At 38.4% G+C, this 21,746-nt stretch overlaps 1 pseudogene; it reads left to right on the forward strand.

Moving 5' to 3' along the window:
- Positions 1–19,680: 19,680 nt before the first annotated feature.
- On the forward strand, positions 19,681–21,064 carry LOC133102257 (epithelial splicing regulatory protein 1-like; annotated as a pseudogene).
- Positions 21,065–21,746: the final 682 nt, after the last annotated feature.

Genomic DNA, 21,746 nt, shown 5'->3' on the forward strand with positions numbered 1-21,746 from the left:
AATGCTTTTTCAAAGAACCAAAGAAGGTATGTGTGTTCATGTTCTGAGTCAAATGCCATTCTAGATCTAAATTTGGTTAATGTAATGCAAATTATTTTGGAAACCCATTGCTTCTAAAGATGTAAAAATATACTGTTTTAAATCTTGCTACAGGTTTATCAGTTTTGTTGACTTTTAAAAGAACCAACTTTTTGTTTTACTCATTTTCTGTTTTCCCATGTTCAATTTCAATGATTTCTGCTCTTATCTTTGCTATTTTCTTCCTTCTACATTTATCTTGCTTTACTTTTTCTAGTTTTTTGAGGTAAACTGTTTATTTGAAACTTCTCCTCATTCCTAATGTAAGCATTTTAGTACTATACATTTCTCTCTCATTACTACTTGAGCTGCACTCTATATATTTTAACATGTTTTTAATTTTCTTTCTACTTTATGTGACTTTTAAAAAATTCCCTTGAGACTTACTCTTTGACATACGGATTATCTAGAAATATACTATTTAATTCCCACATGTTTAGAAATATTTCTGTTGTCTCCCGTTTTTTATTTCTAGCTAGTTTCCAGTAAAGGTGGAGAAGACACTGTGTATAATTTATATTATTTTAAATTTGTTGAGGTTTGTTTTATGGTACTAGATTTGGCTTATCTTGTTGAATATTCCCTGGATGCTTAAAAAAATATGTATCCTGCTTTTGTTAGGTGTAGTGTTCAATACATGTCCATTAGACATTGTTAGTTGATTGTGTTGTTCAACTATTCTATATTCTTGGTGATTTTCTGTTTAGTTATTAAATTAATTATTGAGAAAGGGGTTTGATATTCTATAATTCTAATTATGGATTTGTTTATTTGTCCTGTGATGTATACCAGGTTTTGTCTCATAAATTTTGAGGCTCTGTGTTTGGTTCATACACACTCAGGATTATATATCTTCATGATTGATTAATCTTTTATTAATTATATAACATACCTCTTTTCTCTAGTAATCTTATTTTCTCTGAAGTCTACCAAATATTAATATAGCCACTTCTGCTTTCTTTTTGATTAATGCTTGCATGGAATATTTTTTTTCCATTCTTTCACTTTCCATTTACCTGTATCATTGAATTAATTTAAAGTGAGTTCCTTGTAAGCAGCATAAAATTATATGCTAGATATAAAACTTTTTGTTTGCAATTTACAGTTCTTAACTTCTAACTTACAGAAGTTCAATTATAATTTGTCTCAATGTAGATCTCCTTGAATTTATCCTTTTTGGGATTCCGTTGCTCCTTGAATCTACAGATTTGAGTTTTCATTAGATCTGATACATTATCAGTCATTATTTCCTTGAATATTCTTTCAGCCTCCTTTTGTTCCCCTCTCCTTCTGGAACTTTGATTATACAAATATTTCATCTTGAGTTATTGTCTCACAGATCCTTAAGGCTTTACTTCTATTATCTTTCTGTACAGATTGGACAAATTCGATTAATCTGTCCTCAAGTTCACTGATTCTGTCATCTATCACATCCAGTTTATTATTGAGTCTATTCAGCAAGTTTTTAAAAAATTTTATTGTATTTTTCATTTTTAAAATTTTCATTTAGTTTTTTTAATAATTTTGATTTCTTTACTAAAATTTTCTAATTTGCAATTATTTCAAAATAATTGTTAATTATTGAAGGATTTTTGATAGTTGCTTTAAAATCTTGTCCTATAATTCCAACAGATGACACTTCTTGGTGTGGATATCAGTTTATTATCATTTCCTATTGAAGTTATAATTGTCTTAGTTCTCAGTATGAAGGGTGATTTTTTTTATTAAATTGTATACTGGACATTTAGTTATGTTAGCAAACTCTTAGTGACTAAGAAAAGCAGTTTGCCCTCCCCTGTGTGGGTGAGGATCATTCAATATGTTGAGGGCCTGAATAGAACACAGATGTGGAGGAAGGAGGAATTCTGCCTGATTGTTGGGCTGGAACATGAGTTTAATCCTGCCTTCCGTACTCCTGCTTCTTAGACCTTCAGACCAGAACTGGAATCTATATTATCAGTTCCCGGGTTCTCAGGAATTAAGACGCAGACTCAAATACACCACTGGATCTCCTAAGTGGATGTCAGGACAGAAGATTCTGGAACTTCTCAGTCTCCATAACTGTTCTCTCAATATATCATGTATATACATACATCCTCTTGGTTCTGTTTCTTTTGAGAACTATGACTGACCAATACACAGTGTTTCCAAGTTCTCTTATGGTTGCCTCTTCTGATATTTCCAGAAATTATTGTTGTAATTAGTGGGGAGGAGAACAGAGAAATGAGTCTGCATCATCTTGTCTAGACCAGAAATCCTAAAAATATATTGTGGTAAAATTCATGAAAATGGTTTCAAACAATTTAGATAAAATTATTTCCATCTCTAGAAAATCACAATTTCCTCCATTTTTCCCTTCATTAAAGATACTGTGACTTGCTGGGGATAACTTGTCACAGCATCAAAGATGCCCAGTACAGATTTGTCTTCTCTAGGGACTCACTGTTGCTGACAATTATTTTTACTCAACTGTTATGGTCTCTGTGTTGCATTTACCATAGTTGATAGCGAGATCATCTTTATTTCCTCAGATCTCTAACCAAGCAGGTGTCACCCTTACCTGTGGAAGGTATTGTAGTTACTATAATTTTAATGAAAATTCAAGTCATTTGACCTAAAATTCCTGTATAGTCTTTCTCTTTACTCCAAAATCTCCCTTCCCCCTTTCTGTCCCATCTCTCACAAATAAAAATTATGTCCCTTTTTAGTCACCACTATTCATTCCATTGACATAATATTTGGCCCTGAATCTTTCACCTTAACTCCCCTATAATTCTAATTTTTTAATAACTTACTCATTCTTGTCCCTTAATTCAATGAAATGAGTGTCCCTGGAGTTAGACTGGGTGGAGGTAATATGAACACAGATCTAGAAATTTAAGAATTGTAAGCAAAATATTTTTAGGACTTAAAATATTCTAATATATATTTATTACATATAATATATTATCTATTATAATATATGTTTTATATTATATATCATATATTATATTATGTTATCATATCATATCATATATTATATAATATAATAATTAGAATATTTATTTTATATTAATAATAATATAACATTAATATATTTTATATACTATGTTCTAATATAATATAAATATAATTATTTTATAATAATTAACATAATGATATAATATTAATATAATTATTTTATATAATAATATGTATTATGTCATATATATCATATATAAAATATTAAATTATATATGATATATTATTATCAAATATTAATATATATTGAATTATATATACTATTATATATTATATGATATATGCTATTTATATAAATTATATATAATTATACATAATTAATGTATAATAATTAATATAATTATAATATATAATGATATATGTTATATCATTATTACTAATTGTTATTATATTACATAATTATATAGAATAATAATATGCACATATATTTTACACATCTATAATATCATATGAATTACATTATAAATATTTTTATATATTTAAATTATATTTATATTGATATTTTAAATATAATTTTATATTATATATTATATGATATGTTACATTATATATAACATATCATATTATATATAATATATATAAATATAAAATATAGGATTATATATATATTATATATAATAAATATTCAATTATAAAACTTATATATATAATTTAATATATATAATCATATATATAAGTATATATCCACATATAATATATAATGTATATTATATATTTTATATATAAAATAGTATAATATAATATAATGTAGTGTATAATATATCATATAGTATAAAAATTATATGTAATCTATATTTTTATATTATATAAATTCTATTTTATATATATTATTTATAAAATAGAATATACATATATAAAATTATATATAATCTTTATTTATATATAAATTTGTATATGTATTTTTATAAAATTTATTTTATATATAATACAGTATATTATATGGTATATATTACATAGTATAAGATAATAATATATAATATAATAAAATGTTATTAAATATAATTTTAATATATTATATAAATATGTAAGGATTCTATAAATTTATATTATTTAAAATATATAAATATATAAATTTATATATTATTTATATAATATATAAATTTATATATTACATAAATATTAATGTATATAATATATAAACATATATTATACAAATAAAATATATATAACATATAAAGATATCTTATATCCTGTATATATTATATTATACTATATTATATTATATAGTTACATAATATATATTACATAAAATCATATATAATTATAAAGTATATTTATAGAATATATAATATATATTATATATAATATAAAATTCTATATAATTTATATATAGAAGATATATATTTAATATAAAATCATATATAATATAATTATAATATATAATAATATATTCTATACATATATTATGTAGGTAATATAATATTTATAATAATGTATAATATTTTAATAATATAGATAATAATTATTATTAGTATAAAAATTAGTGTTGTTAGTAATATTAACAATTATTATTAGTAATTATACAATTACTAATTATTATTAGTAATTAGTGTTACTTTATATATGTGATATTTATAATTAATATGATTATAATGTATGATGTTACATAATATTTAATACATATTTATAATATTATTAGTACATATATAATGTTATATAATATATAATTCTGCCTGATTTTATAAACCATATATATTATACATATTATATAATTATATGTTATACATTTAATATAATATTTATATTATATTATGTATATTATACATATAATTATAAATATGTACATAATATATATTATATTATATATTAATATATATGAAATCATATATATTAATATATAATTATAGTATAATTATAATATGATTATAATACATAATGATATGTAATTATTACTAATTACTATTATATATAATATATATGTATTATTATATTTTTATATAATGTATAATATATATTATATATAACATATATAATATATAATATATAAATAAATATATTTTTATATAATATATAAATTAAAAATATATATTTTATATTATATAAATTATATATGTTATACAATACATATAATAATATAATATAATATAAAATGTGTAAGAAAATAAATAAAATAATAAATGAATATATAATAATTTCATATATATTTTATAATATTATAATATTACATTATATATTATAACATGTATCATATTATATATATCATTATATTATAGATATATTATATATTATAGAAATATTATATTATTATATAATAAAATATAATATATTATATGTTATGTTATTAATAGTATATAATATACTTATACATAATTATTATATATAATAAACATAATTATATATTAATTATATATATTTCTGAAAAATTAGTTATCTATAAACTTTATCATTTGTAAGTAGTTTTAAAAAATAAGGGAAGTCTAGATCCTTTCCACAGTTCAAAGATGAATTCACTAGAAACATTTTCCGTATTAAAATACACTTCATGTATTTGCCATATTTGAAAGGACAATTGACTAATTAACATTAAAATATCACTGACAGACTTGCTTATATTCAATCTTGTTTAACAAGTTACAATTCTGGAATTATAAAATGACACCTTAAGAGGGATTTTGGCAATTTGAAATTTATTATTCAGAGAAGTTGGAGGTACCTTATATATTAAAATATTACAAGAACCTAATCATCTTGAAATGAGAAGCTGGAGAGAAGAGGGAAAGTATTACTGCTGTTTTCAAAACTTTGATCTCATTTCAAAGGTAATAGAGATAAAGTATTTTTCTATATTTTCCAGATGATAATGTCAGGACCCAAGGAAAAAGCCCTAAAGAGAACTAGATCTTAGCACAATATGAGTAAACATAAATAAAAAAGAAAATAATAACAGCTTAAAATTCAGCAATGTTAAAAGATGAAGTAGTTTCCATCAGGAAGTTTTGAGTTACTCATCCATCAGTGGAGTTACTCTTATGGTTTGAATCCATAATGAGACTGGGCATTATTCTCACAAAGGTAGTGAGAAAGGATAGAAACATCAAAGGAACTTTAGATCAGATGTCTTCTAATGCCCTTTCCAACCTTGGGACTATAAAACGTAAACTTCACCAATTTCCCCAAAAGAGAATAGAGCATTTATACCTCAGGCCAAAGGGATGTTTATAGTATTCATAAACAACAACAGAGGAAAAAATGTTTTTAAATTATTTACAGAACTACTGACAGATAATACATATAAACAAATAAAAATGATTTATTCCAGGACTTCCAAAATATAATGTCTTTGTTCTCCTTGTAATTTACCATTTTTTTGTGTGAATATTTAAACATTTTTATAGTAGACTGATCTAATTTAATCACTTTTCACTTTCCAAAAGAATAGGATTGAATTTGAGATTTATTTCTACCTCTACAAGTCAAATTCTTCCTTCATTAAAGGTACATTTATTTGCCCTACCTACATGACTTAGAGTTATTTATAGCATTTGCTTTAAATTTAATAAGATATAGACCCAGTTCCAGTGAAGTTTTCTGATTTTAAATTTTCATATGGAGGAATGCCAAAGATCATTTATAGCTTTGTTAGCAAAATGAGTTCATATAAATGTTTTTTTTAAAAAACTTGTACTAACAAATAAAACCACTTGCAGATTTGCTTATTTGTTTTTTTTAGTTTTTAAACTTTTGTAAGAAAATTCAGGCTTAATAATAGTCATTTCATAATGTCTTCAGAAAGAAGATTTTCAATTTCAGTGGTTTGAGGAAAAAAGAAAGCCGACTCTAGTATAATTGGTGGAAAGGGCACTATAATATGCTTACCTATGACTGTAAGTGAATCATCAGGATTTCAGTATACTTTAAAGTGTGTTTCTTAAACCAACTACATCAGAGTTACTTGGGAAGCCTATTGATAGACCCAATCCTAAGCTTTCAGAATCAGATTTCTGAAAATAGAGTCAGAAAATTTGTATTTATTATAAAGACACATTCAGGTCTCATGACAGGGATAATTAAAGAAATAAATAATAAAATAATTACTAAAATAAAACAAAACTCTTTACGGAGTGAGAAAATAATTTTTTAGTGACTTTGAAGGGCTATGAACTTATGTATAAAACCTAATACTTTGCCTTGTTTCAAAAAAAGTCATCTTTATCTCCATCAGAAGATGAATTCTCACCTGTGCTATTTAGTCAACAGAAACTACTTTAAAATTTCTATCATTTGTATAAGTAAAAGCAAGCTGGAACATATGTAAGACTTAGTATTTGGGAATAACATTTTCACAAATTGTAAAGTTGTAGAGATTTAGCTCAAAAGTTCCTAAGTGTCTGTCCAAAAAGGGAGAAAAAGCTTTGCTCTCAATGTTTTAGTCTGTTTGAGGAATTACTGCAGAAAGAACTAGGTGGAGAGGGGGGTAGGGGAGCTCCAGGTAGAATGGCTGAAGGAGAGTTGACCTAATTTGGCCATGGTAAGCACATCTCATCAGGGAGAGGCTCTGTGCTGATGCTACTGTGTCCACAGGTAGAGCCTTTCACCTCCTGGTGTTTGCTACCTGTTCATGTGCACTCTGCTGTCCAAAGGTTGTCTCAGATTTTGTGTGTGTGTGTGTTATCCAGATCCAAAGCTTGGTTTTGTCATTGGTTTTCATGACAACAAATCTGCACACATAGAAATGTTTCATGATTTTTGTACTTTATTCAATATTGAAGGAGTCTTAAGTGTAACAAAGCAGACAGTCTTCTGCAAAATCTATCTCATTTCCCTTTCCTTTCTTTCTCTCCGTTCACAGAACTTGGATATATCTGCAATATATCTTCTACTCTGAAAGAATTTTCAAGGAATATTTTTCAATTACAAATAATTCTATCTATGAAAGAACTCCTGAAGACACTTTTTTCCCCCATGAGAATGGAAGTTCTTTCCAGGCATGAATTTTTGTTTGTTTTTGTTGCCTTTTATCAAATCCGCAGGGCCTTTGTCAAATGCCTGGGACATAGTAGACCCTCAACCACTAATTGCTGATTCGTTAAATGAGATGGATGCTTTGTATACTGAGTGTTTTCTTACATGGAGTCAGAATCACATGTCTTACTAACCCTGCCTTAACTTTCCTTCCACAGGACAAGAAAACATTCTCGCTGGTTCAGGCCACCTCATGATACCCATCTTCACTGTAGCTAAGTGAGCTATGAAAGTTTCCTGTCTTCTCATTGTCCAAATAATAGTGAGTCCATACCTACTTCCTCAAAGAAACACACACACGCACACATACACAGCCCAGAGCCCTGGTCTAAGTTTAAGGGCCATTCTGATGATAGGGGAAAGCACTGCTCCAGGAGGAAGGTACTGGGGTGTGACAAACTGACTCATAACTGTATCAGTTCCAACTCCATAAATGAAGCTAATGCTGCTGGTCCCAGCCTGGCTGTTTGGTCTCACTTCTTGAGTTTCTCACTCTCTTAGTCTTGGTTTCTCACTCTCACTCCTCTTAAGAAGAAGCCACATTTGCACTTCTCTGTGAACTACTCCCACAATAACTCAGGTAGACTTGGATGAATTTCCCAGACAGTACTTCATCTTATCTTACTGACAGTTTCATTTGTATATATGGTTATTATTCCTCTTCTTTCATATTTTCTAACTACAAATACTTATATAATAGTGTCATATTTATTCTGGTACAGGTTTCTAATTCCTGGGAACATGTAGTACCTCTACTTCTCCAACTGGGGCTCTTCTCCCTCTTCATGAATCACTCTGTGTTTTCTAGAATTGGGTTTTTTTAAGTTTCTAGGCCATAAATAAAGATGGAGGATCACTCTTCTGGCCCCAGGAGTACGGTGGGGAAGATACTGCAATACAAGGACATGCAGTGTGCTGGTTGGTGCTCCAGACATGTCAGCTTCTAAGAATTGCAGCATCTCCAGTTCTTTTTAAATTTATTTATTTATTTATTTGGCTGCATTGGGTCTTTGTCGCTGCGCGTGGGCTTTCTCTAGTTGCGGCGAGTGGGGGCTACTCTTCGTTGCAGTGCACAGGCTTCTCATTGTGGTGGCTCCTCTTGTTGTGGAGCATGAGCTCTAGGCTTGCGGGCTGCAGTAGCTGTGGCACATGGGCTCAGTAGTTGTGACTCACGGGCTCCAGAGCGCAGGCTCAGTAATTGTGGCTCATGGGCTTAGTTGCTCCGCGGCATGTGGTATCTTCCCAGACCAGGGCTCGAACCCGTGTCCCCTGCATTGGCAGGTGGATTCTTAACCTACTGCACCACCAGGGAAGTCCCTCCAGTTCTTATAAACATTATTAGCTGCCAGAATCAAAAAAAATGAGAAGGGGAAAATAAGGTAAGTGGGAGAGAGGATGTTGGCAGCAGCCATTGATGGATCATTTATAAAAGTGTTGTTCAGAAGTAGAGAAGGGTCTAATTTTTAAAACTATACTAAGACTTGTTTGCAAGAGTCTTCTATTATCATAAAATACCATCCTGCTGCATAGAAGATAGAATTTGATTTTTTCTCCCTGAAAATCATCACCTGATATGCAATATAAGTCTGTGCACTTTAAAAATAGTTTTACCACTTGTCTCCTGGATGGTTATTTTACAATCCCATATAAATATAATAATCTGAATAAGAATGTGTGGGGCTCTCACAATTTTAAAACCAAGGATTCATAAGGATATTATTTCACTAATATTAATGTAGTTACTCATTTAGTATTGAAGGTAACAAACCTTTAGTAGCAGAAAAATGTTAGGCCTCTCATTTTTGTTTACCAAGCAGCTTTTCATGAGATTTCCTGCCTGTGTCATTACCCATAGAGGAACTGTTAGTTTTATAATGGAAATGCTACACAGCAACCCAGTAATCACCAGATTGTCTACATAAGTAACTTCAATGTGGATTTCCATCAAATAATTCACACTCCTTCAGCTCCATTGGGTCACAGTAGAAATAGGTGTTGTATATGGGCCTTACCCAAATAAACTCCTAAATTACAAATCCTCATCCCCAACCATGATTCATATCCTGTCCTCTCCCTCACTCCTCATGTCAGAGATGTTGCTGCTGCCTTTGTCATGATAAATGCTGTGAAAACAAAGCAACAACTCACATGTGAACCCCAGTTTTCAGAAAATATGTGAGTTCCAAAATAGGAGTCAGAGGTATTAAAAACCTGAAAGATTGATTTCAAGTATTGAACCAGGAACAGACTCAAAGTTGGGGCTGACTTCCCTATCTGTTTAAATCCAACTACTCCTACCCAGTTGTGTGGGCCCAGAGGACAATGCCATAAACTGTGTACTTCACTTTGATATACTGTCAAATCCTAAGAACAAGACATTCAGGTGGGTGCACACATCTTTAAACAGTTACTTCCTCAGCCATCCTACCCCCAAATTAACTGCGTCCAGTAGATATAATAAAGCAGTGTAAGAGGCTGAAATTTAGAGAGTCTGCTTGCCAGGAAATGAGAAAGAAATGCATAAATTTAGTTAGGAGGGTGTCCCAATCCCAATAAATTTCATTATGAAAACCAGTGTCCAGTCCACTGGTATTGCCTTGTCAATATGATGTATTTTTTTAATAAAAATATCACATTAAATTATGTCTTTGGCTCCTGAGGATTTTTCGTGGGCACCTTCTTAAATTTTATGCCCAAGTTGAGTACCTTACTCACCTCCTTATAGTTTCCTGAGTGCCAAAGATGAGTTGTATATATTTGAATTGTTTTCAGTGTCTAGCCCTGGACCGCAGAGCTGATGAGATCCTTTTCCAACTCTTCCTTTCCCTTGAGCCACAGGACCCTTTGACCTCAGAAACCAAGTTGCCAGCCATTAGTTACAGATGCAGTTAAATTAATAGATACATGTCTTGCTTTTTGTTCTTAATTTTAATAACATCATTTCTATGGGAAATGTGTTTAAAGCTCCAAGTAATTATTTTTAAGAACTTGGTTTTGGAGAATACGGAAGGGAGAGATTGATGTTTATACACACACATTCTTCCAGGGTCTTCCCTGAGGAACCAAAATAGCTTCACTTCATTTTGCAGAGATATCCAAATGCATGATCTATTGGTGATGTTTCCTCAAATACATGCAAGTCTCATACGACAACCCTTAAGGTGCAAGTCACCATGTTTGGGGTAAGGAAACAAGTTAATACCTGGTTCCAAAGTCCCAAGAGTGCACATGGTTTCACTGGGAAGAAAATATTGACAATTGTTGGGGACCACCACACTGGACCTATATCAATCAGGAGCCGTTGATGGTGCCTCCAATGTGCCTCTACACTCAGATGGTAAACCTCATAGCCTCATAGCTCCCTTTTCAGCTAAAATGACTGAACCTAGTCCTTGTTTTTGGAATGACTGCCTCAGGGCTTTCATTACAACCTGTTTGTCCACATCACCAGCAATGTGGCATTCTCCCTCCACACAGAATGTCTGATAGTTGGCTATGGGAATAGGGTGAGAAATACAAATGGAGGTGTTGACAAGTATTTCTTCATGGGATATGCGGAATCTGAGGCCATCTCTTGCTGTCTCCAATGCCCATGTCAGTTAGATTAAGGAAAATAGTGATTAATTGTGGTCAAAGTTGTCTGGTTAGAGATGGCAGACCAAGCAATCAGTTAAATTTAAGGAGCTTGCGATGGTTTGTGAGAGCTGCACAAGGATGTTCTCCTTCATGGGTAAGATTCCAGGGATGATTGCAAAAGACAAAGACCATCAATACCCCCTCACTCTTCTGTCACTCCAGGAGGTATTTCCTCACCAGGAACTAGAACTGTCGCTCTTCTTTTACTGCCCCAAATCCACATGTTCCCATAGCTTCCCTTATTTTCAATTGACACTTACTGGAAACGAGATTTTTTGTCCAAAACCATGAGTGCAAGGGAAAAGAATTTTTATAACATGCAAAGATATCTATTTGTCCCTTTCTAAGTGGACCACTGTTTGAGGGGGTAGCTATCATTGTACATGATCAAGTGTTCATTTTCCTTTTGATCTATTATCACAGCAAGCCATCATGAGAATCCAGGTAGCTGAATCAGAGTTGTTTGCCATCTTTTGGCTGAGCTGCCAGTTGGAGCAGGTACCATCCAATCCAGTCTAGGGATGCAACTGAGGGAGAGAAAGAATCATCACACCCAAAAATGATCAGAGAAAAAGTTCAAATTTTCAAAATAGGTATATATGAAATCCCATACCTTTCATTCTGATCATAATCTAGAAAGTCTCTGAGAGGAGACGGCCCCTCTCTTAGGACAGCTCCATTCATGACCAAACTGCCCTACTAAGGTGTGCAGACTAGGAGCAGGTGAGGGAAATAGAGTCATAAGTTATTTGGACAAATTTTGAGGAGGATGCTTCAATAATCAAGGACACCAAATGCCTGTGTCTATTAGGGGGTGTGGAGAGTCTATTGAAAACATTGATTACCAGACCATTGTTGAGTGGCTTTTGTGAAAAAGTGTGCTTTATTATCACATAAGATTGTCAGAAAGCTGAAAACAAGACACAGATTAATTTCAAAAGCCATGATCATGCGACCAAAGTCAGCTGATCACACTAGAACAGCACCACCATAACTTGAAAAAGTGTCCACTTTGGCGTGGCCCCACCAAATAGTCATGAGAATGGTCAAATTCCGGTACAGGCAATCGGTGTGCCAGGAGTGAGAAGGGCCACAATCCACACCGAGTTGTCATGAGACAAATGGACCAACTTCTGGCAGGAGCCACAAATCTGGCAGTCAGTGCTGGCCTCTGCATCAGACACATAGGTCTGTTTACTCCGTGCCTAGTCTAGGAGAGCAGTTCTGTTGCCGTGTCTGGTACAATTATGAATATAGGCAGTAGAGGGGACAATCTGGATTTTAAGTCTCTTGATAAGGAACTTGACTCCATTTGGTCTCTTCAGTTAAAGGGCCCTTACTGTGGGCATCTTTGTGATGATCGAGAGACTGACTAGTAGCCATGATTTGTTTCCACCATGTGCATCTTCCAAGAGTGGTGTCTTTAACCCACCAGTCTCTAGTTTTCTAAAGTAGGAGATTAAACTGGAACTCAACCTCTTGGGAAATAGCTCAAGCATCACTGAAAATATTATAACAAGGCTAATCAAGGGTAGTATTGTTCAGGTAAACAAGAACAGCCTTGGGTTTCTTCTCTAAACAGAGACCATGTCATTTTCATCTGCGTAACTGACGCTGAGATTGAACAGTGCAGCAGCCTCGTGGACACCATCAGGTTCCACCTTGGCCAAACCATCCGTGAGCCATCTGTGAATCAAGGGCCCTGTTGAGGCAGCAGCTTTGCTTCAGTCAAGGGAGTGAGGATGAAATTTTCCCTAATTAGATAGTTGCCACTTTTTCATGAAAATACTGAGAGGTCACTGGGGCAAGTCAGCTGTGCTCTTGAATATAACTTTTCCATTTGACTAGCTAGGTTTCTGGGCCCTACATTCTTTGTTAATCATTGAGTCTGAGTTGATCTACCCCCAAACAGGAATATCGGGCTCGGCAGTCACCAGACCATGGGTCACGTGCTCAGTTTATACAAGAATTTCATAATAAGCTAATGGCTGCTTTTGAAAATAAATATGTCTGGTTGACATGCCAGGGATAGAAAGAGCCCGAATCCTCAAGGCGGGCGGCTTCCCATTGTTAGAGGTCCCAGTTGTCAACATGGTCAGGCACAGAGACTCACAGCTCTGAGGACTGTTAGAGGGTGAGACCCCAAAGTCCTCAGCCCTTCTCTACATGTGGCTTTTTCTCATTTGGGGAGTTCCTTTTGGTACTAATGGGAAGAGGAAGTAAAACATTTAACGCTCGATTCAGATGTAGAAACAACAACCACAGTGTACAGAATAGGCTGTGGAGGCTCCAGAAGATCTTCCAGAGCAAGGGCATACACTTCCTTGGGTTGGGCAGATGGGGTGAGCGCCAATCAGAGCAATCTAACCGGGCATTGAGCAGGGTCAGGGGGTGTGTCTACAGGTTAGACGCAGAGCACTGCTGTTTCCCCAAACCCACACATGGGTTCTGCTATGACTCCCCCCGCCCACATTCATAAGTGAAAAACCTACTGTCCAAGGTGATGGTATTAGGAGGTGGGGCCTTTAGAAGGTGATTAGGTCACGAGAGGGACCCTTCATGAGTGGGGTTAGTATCCTTATTAAAGAGACTCCAGGGAGCTGGCTCGCCCCTGCCACTGTGTGAAGACACAGCAATAAGTTAGCAGTCTGCAACCTGGAAGAAGGCCTTCACAAAACCAACCACACTGACACCTGATCTTGGACTTCTCGCCTCCAGAACTGGGAGAAATATATTTTTGTTGTTTATAAGCCGCCCACTCTTGTTAGAACACCCCAAATGGACTACGATAGGCTCCTTCTAGACTTTTAATGGAGCCTAGAGATTATCTTTCCTTAGCCCTGAGCATTCTACCATCCAAAGTTTGGGGCTAAATTCTTAACCTCACTCCAAGCAGGTTAATGATCTGCAGAATTATTGCGGGGAGACCCCTTTTGGCTTTGTTGCAGAACCTTTCTTTCCAGCCAGACTTCTTTCCCACACATTGGAAAACTATGGGAGAATTCACTCCACATTTCTGGCCTAGTTCCTGACTCTTCACCATTGACTCAGAATACAGAAAATGCCTCACATTGAAAAGTCACCTTATGTCTGGTTGGGAGCAGGTTGTATTTCCCTAAGATGCCACAATATCTCCCACGCTACATGTTCTTTATACAATGGGACTTTGACAATTTTTCCATTGAAGGGTGGGATGTATGTCCCTTCCCCTTGAAATTGGGCAGGATTTTGTTTCAACCAATAAAGTAGGATGGAAGCAACACAGCGTGACTTCCTAGGCTAGCTCCTAAAAAGTGATTCAGCTTCAGCCTTTGTCACTGGAATTCTCCCACTCTTCTAGCCTTCAGCTGCCATATTAACCGTTCAACTGCCCTGAGGCCACCAATCCGTGAGGAAGCCCAAACTGTTCCATGGAGATTACGTGGAGAAGCTGTGGGACCACATGGAGAGAGGGTGAGCGATGCATCTAGCACTCAGCTATTCTATCCCTCCGCTGTTCCAGCTCCAGTCACATCTGACTACAACCACTTGAGAGACTCTAGGCCAGAATCACCCCACTGGTACTTTCCAAAATTCTTGTCCCACAGAAACTATAAGAGAAAATAAAGTGATTGTTGTTTCAAGTCTAAGTTTAAGCTTAAATTTGGTGTGATTGTTTCAAAGAAATGCATAACCAGAACTTCTAGTTTCCAGTCTGTGATCTCAGCACCATGAGATAGTCAAAATTTCTGCCGTTTCTTTACTCCCCTATAAAGTCTGTTTGTCAGGGCCAGTAGAAACACAACTTGCGCCAAGATACGGCACATTCCCAGAGGACATAAAATACTGGCAAACATTTCATTTCAAAGGGATTTTCTATTTTTGGAATTTTAGTGCATCTGGTCCTTGTTGCTTCCTTTCATTTCTTATGTCTTTAAAAATACTTTTTTTCTTTTTTTTTTTTTTACAATGCATTCCTTTCTTTTCTATTTACTGCAGTAAGAATCTTGGCCTTTCAAGACATAATCCATCCTGCTCCCATCCTGTTTAAAGGTAAATATCCCCTTTGCTCCCTATACCTATTTCAAGCTTAATTTTTCCATTACCTCTGTCACTATTTAGGACAAAACATACACACACACACACAGAAACACTTTTTTGTTTTTTGTTATAATACCCAGAATACTGAGCAATAAGAATCTAGGATTTTCTGACTCCAAAATAAAGTTATAGACATTCCATTTCTTGTTTTGAATGATGGATATTTTATGTTTTGTTTTGTTTTGTTTTTTCTAAAAAATTCACCATTTCAGAGTATTATGGCACTAGGTAGCAAAGCCCTAAAGCAAATCAAATGCCTTAGGAAAAGCTGCCTCATTTGTTGATGGACCCATTTGGACCACACTCCCCAACCACCATAGTACCTTTTGGATGTAGGAACTGATAAAAGCCAATTAAGGCTCACTCCTGGATTTGGGGCCAGGGCAATCACTAAAAATTTGGGGGCTGTGTTAGGATCAGGGAGGAAATGCCCAGTTAGTATTTTTAATACCAAATAATATAATACAACTTATGTCATTTCTGCTGAAAAAAATACTGGACAGCTATCAGGAGGCCCAGAAAATATATTATCTAGCTAACCAACTACAGAAATGGAATGGGGCACAAATTAAAGAAAACCCCATAAACCAAAGAATCTATTAGGGTGACTCCACCTACTAGAAATTTGTTGCCATGCCACAGGATCTAGATGTTCCAGAACATTCACCATCACATCTCTTAGCTTCCACTTCCTATGTTCCTACTTATTCCAAAATGATTCTGAGAAGAGGCCTGTTGTCCTCATTTAGTATTCTAAACCTGAAAGCCAGGCCCCATCTCCAACTTTTCTTGGTTTTATCCAAAATATTTAGATATTGCATCGTAAAAGAACAACAACAAAACAAAAACAGAAACAAAAACAAATGCCCATGGCGTGCCTTCCCCTTTTCTGTGCAATGTTAGTCAGACACCTTTACTTGCCAACATACAGTATAGTTTACTGTTTCTCAAGTACATCCATTGCATTAGATTTCAAATTCAGTCTTGCTCCAGATCCTAATGACCATGACCAAATTATATCTAGTGCTGCTGTAATAAATTACCACAAACTTCATGGTTTAAAGCAACTAAACGTTGTAAATTTCCAGTTCTATTTGTCAGAAATGTGATATGGGTCTCATTGAGTTAAAATAAAGTTGTTAGCAGGTTGCACTCCTTTCTGGAGGCTCTAGACTTCTTCCCTGTGATGTCACATTTTCCATGGTGTCTCAAAGTTTCTCCATTTTTATTAGATTGAATTCATTTTAACAATCTAGGATAATTTCCGCATAACCTTAATTATACCTTCAAAGTCCCTCTTGCCATGTAGGGTAACATTCACAGAATACATGGACATTGGGGGGCACTGGGGAGAGGGGTGGTACTCTGTGTGGGTTTGTTTGTTTGTTTTTTGTGGGGTTTTTTGTTGTTTTTTTTAGAGCATTTGGTTTATTTCTGACACGTGAATCTCAAGACAGCGGCAGACTCTGGGTGGAGGGGGTGGGTGTCTGCGTCGCGGTTGGCACTCCGCCTTGCGGGTGGGGAAGGCCTCGCCCTGCACCGACACCATGTGTTACTGCCCAGCACCATGATGTTCTGCGGGTCGTGTGGCTCTTGGACCACAGCGCACTGGCACAGAATCGAAGGCGAGATCAGAGTCACCTGGAAGTCACGGTCCCCCTGCCGCTTGCCGGCCAGGAGAGCATCCAGGACCGGCCGCCTGCCCTCTTTCTTGCGCTGGCCTGGGTCATTGCTGACTAGCTGAGCAGTGGCGCTGGACCTACGGGCAGGTAGGCGGGCTGAGGTGGACAGGGAGGGGTCGGGGTTGCTGGCTGACCTGGCCAGGCTTAGAGCAGCCGTCTTGGGGACTAAGGACCTTCAGGACAGGAGCCCCCGGATGCCCTTGGCACTGGGCTCCCTCCGGGCGCAGAGTTGGCCGAGTTTGGGCAGCGTCACCGTGGTGGCTTTGAGGGTGGCGATGCCAGCGTTGGGAAGAGCCAGGGACTCCGGGTCCTGCCGAGAACCTCTGTCCCGCCGGGCCTCCTCGGGGCGCAGCATCTCGGGTTCCACCATGCAGATGCGGCGGGGTGAACAGCGAGGGAGGAACTTGGGGTCTGGCAGCAGGTCGCGGTGAGGGACCCCCAAGCCTTCCGAGTTCTCATCTGAGTCCGCGGTGCAGGGACCGGCGAGCAGAGGGTCCGAGTCCAACAAAGTGTGCTGGGACCCGCCAACCGACTGGACGGCGTCACCCCAGCCACCGGAGCTCCCTCCCGCCCGCCCTGGGACCGCCCCCGGGACCTGGCGCTGCCGTCCTCGGAGCTGCCGGGAAGCCGGTGCCGCTGCCATGGCCTCGCGGCGCTCAGACACGTGGGGCGACACCAGGCACTGGTCCCCGTCGGGCGGGAGGCCGCGCAGCGGAAGCTCAGCCCCTCCTCGCTCACAGAGAGGGACACGGCCTCGTCCACGCGGTGGAGCGCGAGGAACCGACCCGGCGGGCAGCGAGGGCAAGGCCACCGCTGGAGAGGCCTCCGCCTCAGCTCTCCGCCCCGCCCCGGGCTCAGCAACGGTACCCGCGGGATGCGGGCGGGCAAGGGCGCGCGGGCCGGGGCTGCAGGCGGCCGACAGCAGCCTCAGCGTTCCTCCTCCGGGCCGGCGCCGTGGTCCCCGCAGGGCTCAGGCACGGGCCCCGCTGCTTTCCAGTCTGGGCGTGGCCGCCATCCCGGGGCCGGGGGCTGCGGTCCCCCCCACGAGGGGGGACCAGCGTCTCCATCCCGGAGGCTGGGGGCTCGCGGACTCGGCCGGGGAATGCGGAGCCACCGCGGGCCCTGGGGCCGCCTGGACACCAGCCTTCTTGCCGCTGACCACCGTGGAGGCCCTCCTGGGCACCTCCTGGGGCTGCGTCCCAGGGGCGTCCGGCTTTGCCTCCCGGGCCGACGGGGTTGCTTTATCAGCCTGCGAGAGGCCTAGCCCCGGGGAGCACCTGCGCTTGCCCGGCGACGGCGTTGCCCGGCCTCTCTCCTGGAGCTGTCCCGGGAGCCCGCCCTTTCTCGGCTCCCGGCTCCCCGGGGCCCCGCCAGGTCCTGGGGGTTAGCGCAAAAAGCTCCGGCAAGAATCGCAAGTGCTGCGGGCAGACCAGGCGCGGGTGCGCGCATAGTGTCACCAGCCCAGGCGAGTCCGCTGGCAGAGCTCCTCGGGCTAGGCCGGCGGCCGCTCAAGATCAGGGGCGTGATGCTCAGGCAGGCCAGGAGGCGCAGGGTTTTTTTGGTTGGTTGTTTTGGTTTTGGTTTTTAATTTTATTTATTTAATTTATTTATTTTTGGCTCTGTTGGGTCTTTTTTTTTTTAACATCTTTATTGGAGTATAATTGCTTTACAATGGTGTGTTAGTTTCTGCTGTGTAACAGAGTGAATCATCAGACGAATGGATAAAGAAGATGTGGCACATGTATACGATGGAAATTACTCAGGTGCAGGGTTTTGACTCCGCGCTAGCCGAGGAACACGACACCCAGGTTGGATGAGAAGGCTTGTCTTCCCTGGAGACCCCACCCGCTGCCCGTCGCATGCGGCCGACTATTGAGGATGGGGAGGCTGTGAGGGACCGCCGTGGGGGTCACCAGCAAAATGACCCCCCAATCCAGGTGCCTCATTGGCTTCCAGGAGCTCGTTGACCAGCACTGGGAAGAAAGGAGCGTCACCAAGGCCACTTCGAAGATGTCGCCGTAGGGCCTGGGAGCCTGAGGACACCCGCGGAGGTCGGGGCTCCAGCAGCTGGAGGGGTTGCTGGCCCAGCGGCTTGGCCACCTGCTCAGAGAGAACTGGGGAGGCCCTCAGAGGTCGGCATGCACGCCTCCTGCCCCAGGTGTGGACACCGGTCAGGTGTGGCCTTGGGGGGTTGGTTACCCCTTTTTATTCCAGGGACTATGTGGAAGGTGGAGAGGGGTGGGCACTCTTTCTTTTTCTCTCCGAAGAGGTTTTTAGCACAGGTGATCCCGTTCTCACTTCCTCCCCATCTCGCCACCTCTCGATGGCACTTCTCTCCCCATCTATTGTCATGACAGCATCTCCGGATTACTCGGTGGTGCTTTTGGGATCACTGCTGGGGCCACCGGGACCAGGCTGGGCTCCGATAAGAAAGAGCTGATCCTGCTGTTATGGAAAGTCGTGGATCTGGCCAACAAGAATTTGGGACAGTTGTACGAAGTAATAGACCAGTTCAGTTGGAACTGACCAAGAATTAATTGTGTAAAAGGAACTAAAATGGAATGTAAAAGCTTGTTCTCTGTGCAAGCTGGGCCAAGCCCTCCAGTAGTTTAACCAGTGGGCAATCAACTGAACACTGGGGTAGGAACCTTCTTCTCTCTCTGTACTGAAGGACAGCTTCATGTCAGGCAAATCCTGCATCATGAGGTTTCCAAGAAGAAAGTATTATTGATTGAATGTTTCTATTCCTTTTTTGATTTCTGTAAAGAATTCAAGAAGTGTTGCCTTGGTTCACCCGATATTGATCAACTGGAAGTTGCAGTAATGACAGAGTGTTGAAATGTTGAGAAGAATAGTTCAGCCTCCCAGTATGGAGCTTCTCAAGTTGATGATATGGTGAATATAATTTAAGCAATGATTTCAGAGCCTTATAATCACAGGTTTTCAGATCCAGAGAGAGTAAATCACAAATTCGAAAGTGGCACTTACAGCAAGATTATTGATAACAAGACTAGAGTCAGGGCTAGGGATTTATCTTGGCAGCCTTCATTTCAAGATATTTCAAGATTCTTGAAAGGACTCAATATTGCCAAGTGAAGCACTTTGTGTGAAACTGCAGGGTCAAGCGAGTAGAGACGCTCTGGTTAGGTTTGTGAGTAACACAGAGACCTAGCATTACACAGGCACAAACATCACATGGGGACCCAGTACACTGAGGCTTACAAAGCAAACAAGTGAAGAGTTTCTTAAAATTGCTGGTGGTGCATCCAAAGAGGTAGCCCGATTTCTCTTGCAGGGAAAAAGTCATTGCCTGCATTCAGGGACTCCCTTTCATGGCCACAGCTGAGGAAATGACCTTCTTTGGACAACATCGTCCCATGTCTGGGGAGAAGGCATCCTCTTTGTTACCCACCAGATGGCAGGCCAGCAGGGAATGGCTGTGTCTTCTTTGCTGTGCCCAGAATGCCTTGAGGAAGCATAAGGACTTGTTGGGTAAAGGATACATTGAGCTTCTCAGGAGCACAGCAGCCGATGGTCCGCAGGTGGGTTGGGCTGCTGTGCTCCTGGAACGTGGAAGTGTTCACCAACCCCGAAGTTCTCTGAACTCAGTACTATTGGGATTTTAATGAGGCTTCATCACAGAGGCATGACTGATTACTATCTCCATTACAGCCCCTCTCCTCTCTCTGGAGAATGAGAGGTGGGGCTTAAAGCCCCAAGCTTCTAATTGTGGCTTGGTCTTTCTGGTGACCATCCCCCATTCAGGAACCCAGAAAGAGTCACCTCACTAGAACAAAAGACACTCCTGGAAATTTCAAAGGATTTAGCGGTTTGGTGTCAGATATTTCTATCACTCAGAAAATTTCAAAGGTCTCAGGAGCTCTGTGTCAGCCACTGGGATCAAGGACTAAAAGTTAGAACAAAAGATTCTCCTATCACCCCTCTTTACAATGGGTTTAGGAGCTCTGCATCAGGAACCGTTTCAAGAGACCAATACTTATATTTCTTATTATTTCACACCAGGGTAACTAGTCTGTTTTTGTCATCTTACACCTCATCTTCACTCCCTCCCCTACCACATAGTTTATCTGGTTAAACCAAAATCCTAGGCTGTTAAAGTTTTTAGATGAAGCCACAGCTCTGATGCTAAGAGGCCTTCTGTATTAGTTTTCAATTGCTGCCTAACAAATTACTACTAACTTGGTGGCTTAAAGAACATCCATTTATTAGTTCACAGTTCTGTAGATCAGAAGCTGGGTGGGCTTGACTATGCATGAGGTCAAAATGAAATGTTGGCCAGGCTGGGCT

Source organism: Eubalaena glacialis, chromosome 12 (genome assembly GCF_028564815.1).
Source record: "Eubalaena glacialis isolate mEubGla1 chromosome 12, mEubGla1.1.hap2.+ XY, whole genome shotgun sequence".
NCBI lineage: Eukaryota > Metazoa > Chordata > Mammalia > Artiodactyla > Balaenidae > Eubalaena > Eubalaena glacialis.